This window comes from Pecten maximus, chromosome 4, assembly GCF_902652985.1.
Source record: "Pecten maximus chromosome 4, xPecMax1.1, whole genome shotgun sequence".
Taxonomy (NCBI): Eukaryota; Metazoa; Mollusca; class Bivalvia; order Pectinida; family Pectinidae; genus Pecten; species Pecten maximus.
The window spans coordinates 39,409,275-39,415,839 of NC_047018.1; the positions used below are offsets into that span (position 1 = coordinate 39,409,275).

Sequence of the window (6,565 nt, forward strand, 5' to 3'; positions counted from 1 at the left end):
TTCTAGGTACTAAAAAGTTACAAAAAAGGTACTAAAAAGGTATGAAAAAGGTACTGAAAAGGTACAAAAAAGGTATAGAAAAGTTACAGAAAAAGTATGGAAAAGGTACAGAAAAATATAAAAAGATTTTGCTTCAGAATGTTTTTTTATCCAGAAATATACTTATTAAATACATATCTTCTAGACCAATGAATTACTATTCATAAAACATCACGGAAATCTCCTTTCACTTTGCACATTTTCTTGAAAGACTAACAAAAGCACTATTTTTCGTCCTCATGGAAAGCTTTATTTCGAATAACAGACTCCTTCCATGGATGAACGCAGCAGTCATGTACTATTACACTGTCATACTCCTGCTCCTGTACAAGGCATTATCCACTATGTTTCTTTAGTATATATTATAACTACCGTTTAATGTAAACATAAAACTAACATGTCATCAAGAATTAAGTATTTTTACTGCATAACACAGCACTCTAACTGGACTGTTATTAATACACATTGTATTGTATACTATATAAAATGTGTTAGCTGTTTGAGGCATTGTTACACAGGAAAGAAAAAAGTCTGAAATAATGTAAATGTTCCTCTTCTGGGATCCTTTCCTTGAGATTTGACTGACAATACTGCAAGAACACTGATTTTTCCAGGAGCTGATCAGGGTTCTTCTTGGGATTGACACTCTATAGTCCATCAAAAAGAAAAGAAAACAAAACAGTTAGTGATCTATTTACATATTGTAATGCTGGTTTCGGTGTAATAACTTAATAACTAGGACAGGCTGAGAGTTAATTGGGTTATTATAATTTATTAACTAGAACACTGAAAATTTAAAGGACCCCATCAATTTCAGCATGAGGCAATAAATAATATATATCTCCCATAATCATCAAGAACCCATCTGCCTAAATCACCGAGTAATATTGGTTGGAATTATATTGAAACAAAATCTGACCTTGGCCTTTGACCAAGTGACCTTGACCTTTGGTCAGTTGACTCCATGCATTATTATAATGTTTAATTCTGACCAACTTTGCTTTAGCCTTGAAACAAAATATTTAATCAGTGAAAAAACGCAAAATTTGACCTTGACCTTGTCAGTTTACACCTAGTTTAATTCCAACTAAATTTGCTTCATCATGCCAAAACAAAATATTGATGAAAAGAAAAAAAAATTACCTTGACCTTTCAATCTAATGACCTTCATGAGCTTTGACCCTGGGTTTTGACATAATTTTGTGAACTGTACCTGGCCCATTTCGTGTAAATTTGTCAATAAATTCTAGAATTATTAGACAGCAGCAAAATTAGAGGGCTGGGAGACAGAAGTAATTACTATAGGCTAACAAACACAACTTATCATGTCAAATCAAAAAGAAGATACCCCCAGAGATATCATGTAATTGTATGATTATTATATAAATATCAATTTTATATATATCATATATACAAGACTGTTCTTTAGCCTAAGAAGGAAGAGAAAAGTGATTCCCAAATAAGGAATCACTTTTCTCTTCTTCTAGATCTTATTAATTTGAAAACAGAAGCCTAAAATGTTTCTTTTGAATAAGATCCATAAATAACTTTCTGAGAAACTTCAAAATTATAAAATTCAAAATGACAGCCTGTCAGCCATCTTGCATTGCATACAAGCTAATATATTGGGGGCGGGGATGATCAACTTAAAAGGGAAACTGATGGTGAGAGTAATCAATGTGTGTTAATTCAGCAATAAAACATTTTAAATGAATTCACATAAAATAAAAGAAGAAAGATTCTTCTCAAATTTTCCAATGGTCTATGTATAATAAATAAAATGTGCTAAAATTGTATATAGATTTTACTTTGTAGATCTATTTTAAATACGTATACTTTGACAAATTTTCAAATAGGACTTTATTTTATTGGATTTCCTTGAAATTTCACGCACACAACAAGTAACAATCCCTCTCATTTCTATATATATTTAATTTACCGTAGCCGATTCCGTAGATATTAATTGTATGTTAATTACATTTAAAAAAAAATAGTGTTGTGCGTATAATTAGGAATAAAGAACAAAATGTTCATACTTACCATAAATTATGGTGCATATATTCGTCTATTTCAGTAAAAAATAGTAACAAATGTACGGGAAAACATGAAAAAAATTATCAGGTAAAATAGCTGACGAATTATTGCCTACCCCAATATATAGTGGATCGAATTTCAAGAAAATCCATTGAAAAACGAAGTATATTATATATACTTTGGGACGTTCATACCAAACGCCATAAACGAAAAACGTGTATGGCCACATATATGTGTGAATCCATTTTAAATATATCATAATATTGACCCTGAATGTGAAGGTGAAGGATTAAAAAATAATCACTTGGCAAGCAAATTAAACTTACGATTGAAAGATGCAACATTTATAAATCGGCTGTGCGTAGGGGGCGGGTGGTCCGAGGATCATGAATGCTGGTGAATTTAGTCCTGAAACATGAAGTATTTCATATGAACATATTCACTCAATGTTGTTTAATGTATGACGATCGCGAGAGCGACAAAATCTGCGATTCGAAGACAAATTAGAACATAACTTACCCTGATTTCATGTTGTCCGATAATTCAGTGTTTGCCGGTGAAAGGGGTATCATAAGTCGCCAAAAGCTAGACGAAATTTGATATTCTATTCCCAGTTTGTCGATTGTATTCCGTGAGTGGGGAAATTAAATGTCGCCAATATATACCGTACTGTATAGTCTATATAACGCGATTTTGTTCCAGGTCTAAGCTTTCATCACGTTTCCGTAAACAAACAAAATGGCCGCCACTTGTAATACAAATCTCCCGCTAAACTGAAGGGAGCGCCGCCTGGCGGTGGGTATACATGTGTATAGTAGGGCCAAGTGAACGAAGAAGAAAAATGTCGAATAAAGTTATTAGGCCGCCTACGATATCATGAGAAATCCTATCGATATTATTATATATATATATTTTAGTTGTTGTTATATATTTTTATTTAATTATTATTATGATTACTGCAACATCGTACTCTTTCACAGTGCACATGATGGCACACATGCATAAGTGTCTGTACAGAGAAACTAACGTGTCATATGTTCTGTTATATTCTTGATACCGATAATATTGTGCACAGGTGAGATACCCAGGTAAACTGGCCAATGCAACAAATCATAGGCAGTCGGGCATGTCAACGACTAATTAATCAACGCCCCAGGACACCGCTAGGTCAGCAGGTCAACTGGACACTCCTCAGGTACACAGGTATTTACAAAATTCAATGAGTTCGGTACAGTAGACTGCCGCTAATTATATTCTAATTGATGCCCCGAGTATGAGGTCTTCGGTGATCAGCTTGTGTCTGACGGGGTCGGTTAACTTTTGGTGCGTGGTCCCACTTTTCGTGAGGTAGCCTACACACATGATGTGCACGTTTCGGTAACAGCACTAACTAGGCTACTGTAATGCTACGAGATCAATTCTCCTGCAGATGTCCTTTGTGAATAATCTGACGATCTGGCTTATAGATATATGACCAATTGATTGTTTTGTTTAATGTGTTCACTGACAAAACATCGTGTGCGCTGTTTTCAGATTAAAATGTTTATTGCAATTTACGTCATATCGAGATCATAAAAACGCTTTACTTATATGGAGTTAAATCAAAGCGTCTGAGAGTTTGGACGATCAAAATGACACAAGTGTTACACACGTGTGTTTGTTTACCGCTGGAGTTTGTGTCCAATGCGGCATAATTGTGCATGCTACTACAAGATTAATGTCAAAAGCGCAAACATCCAGAAAATATGCGATGCACTGACAAAGACCATGCTATATTAATCCCATTGGGATGAATGAAGCTTGGGTTTTCCGGAAAATATTTTTGTGGATGAGCGACCCATCGTCCCACGTGAAGTAAATTATATCATCATGTTCTATGTACGTACGTTTATGAACGTCTGTGTTGGGATATAACGAACTGCTTATCTTTTATAACAACTGAATTTGTTCATGTCGTGACTTATCAATGCTAAGTTGTAATTATTCACGTCCTCTGAGCAATGATTGGTCCTCTGAGATAAAAAGATAAACTTTAAAAAAAACTGCCCCCCCCCCCCCCAAAAAAAAACGCATTTCAAGGGTGTGAATATTGTACTAAAAATGCAATAAATTAAAAGTGAATACCTTTTTAGCCCACCATCATCAGATGGTGGGCTATTCAAATCGCCCTGCGTCCGTGGTCCGTGGTCCGTCCGTCCGTCCGTAAACAATTCTTGTTATCGCTATTTCTGAGAAAGTACTAAAGGGATCTTTCTCAAATTTCTTATGTAGGTTCCCCTTGGTGCCTAGTTATGCATATTACATTTTGGACCGATCACCAAATAACATGGCCGACAGGCAGCCATCTTGGATTTTAACAATTGAAGTTTGTTATCGCTTTTTCTGAGGAAGTACTGAAGAGATCTTTCTCAAATTTCATATGTAGGTTCCCCTTGGTGCTTAGTTATGCATATCGCATTTTGGAACCGATCAGAAAACAACATGGCCGACAGGCAGCCATCTTGGATTTTGACAATTGAAGTTTGTTATCGCTATTTCTGAGAAAGTACTAAAGGGATCTTTCTCAAATTTCGTATGTAGGTTCCCCTTGGTGCCTAGTTATGCATATCGCATTTTGGAACCGATCGGAAAGCAAGATGGCCGACAGGCAGCCATCTTGGATTTTGACAATTGAAGTTTGGTATCGAGATTTCTCAGAAAGAACTGAAGGAATCTTTCTCAATTTTCATATGTAGGTTCTCCTTGGTCCGTCGTATTGCATTTTTGGACCAATCTGAAAACATTGTCGACAGACAACCATTATAGCCAAATCTCAAATTTCATATATAAGTTTCCCTTGTTTAAAAAGCACTGGAGGGATGTTTCTCAATTTATACAGATTAGTAAGAGGAAGGGAAAAAAAGAGAAAAGATCAATCTAACATGGAACCTATGAAGATCCTTCAATGGTGGGCGCCAAGATCCCTCTGGGATCTCTTGTTTAATTTTAAATCTATATGTATGTTATTTATCAAAATATTTTTGATGCCTCTCTGGAATGAAAAATTTATCTATGCATGGACAATTCAACACACATTTCGGATTCCAATCACCTGTTACCTAGCTTACCTGTCGTTGAGGTCTTCTAAAGGCGATTCGCCTCTCTGACCCATCACAAATTCCCTACAGTTCACTGATAATTGTATTTTAATCAATTGTATGTACATTATTAAATTAAGATTTCCATTTAAATGGGGATTGAGCTTATATTGATTGAATTACCTGTAATAGAATTTCACTGTCACTGTCTTGTATGATTATTTGTGATTACATTTACAGTAATTATTATGTGTCATAAGCAAACATAAGATTTATTTAGTAATCTTATGGTTGTCCAGAAAAGATACAGACAAGTTTTGCTAAAAATAATCAGTCTTTTAAGATGTTGTAAATATTTTCTAAGTCCAGAAAAGGTACAAAAAAGTTATACCCGAAATTTTCAAAGTCCAGAAAAGGTACAAAAAAGTTATACATGCAATTTTCTAAGTCCAGCAAAGTTTTGCTAAAATTAATCAATCGTTTCAGATGTTGTAAATATTTTCTAAGTCCAGAAAAGGTACAAAAAAGGTATACCTCAAATTTTCAAAGTCCAGAAAAGGTACAAAAAAGTTATACCTCAAATTTTCAAAGTCCAGAAAAGGTACAAAAAAGTTATACCTCAAATTTTCTAAGTCCAGAAAAGTTACACAAAGTTATACCTGAAATTTTCTAAGTCCAGAAAAGGTACAAAAAAGTTATACCTGAAATTTTCTAAGTCTAGAAAGGTACAAAAAAGTTACATCTAAAATTGTCTAAGTCCAAAAAAGTTATCAAAAGTTACATTCATTAATTCTAAGTTTTCAAAAAGGTACAAAAAAGTTATAACTTTTTTGTACCTTTTGAAAAAGGTACAGAAAAGGTACTAAAAAGGTACTAAAAAGTTATAACTTTTTATACCTTTTTTTGGTATGGGTTATGTAAAACCATCTCCTTATTAATGATAGACATAGATATAAAGTAGAGTGATCATGGGAATGCTGACGTTAAACAATAATATTACTGTCCGAGTACTGTTCATGTTTTCATAATTACATACAAATAAATATACAACGCACAATAAGAGACTAATGTAGTAAAGTTACACTATAGGTACAATGTATTTTACATATGAGAAAACGACTGATCTAAGTAAATACTATATAATCACTTAGGAACTTTGTAAGCTTTGACTAAGCATATCTATATATATATATATATTTTGTAAGACATAACAATACACATGTTCGAGTGATGCGATACATACGTACGTACATACATACATACATACATACATGCTTGCATGCATGCATGCATGCATACATACATACATACATACATACATACATACATACATACATACATACAATATGACTTGATTACACAAAACGCTCACTCTTCATTATAAATTCTTGTACTGCCAATATAATTTCTTCGTT

General features: G+C 33.8%; 1 long non-coding RNA gene across 1 annotated transcript; it reads right to left on the reverse strand.

Moving 5' to 3' along the window:
• Nucleotides 1-266: 266 nt before the first annotated feature.
• LOC117326055 lies at nt 267-2,739 on the reverse strand. Its single transcript, XR_004532412.1, has 3 exons — nt 2,593-2,739; nt 2,400-2,481; nt 267-686 (listed from the first exon to the last, which is right to left on the reverse strand). It is a non-coding gene; the product is annotated as an uncharacterized LOC117326055 (long non-coding RNA).
• Nucleotides 2,740-6,565: the final 3,826 nt, after the last annotated feature.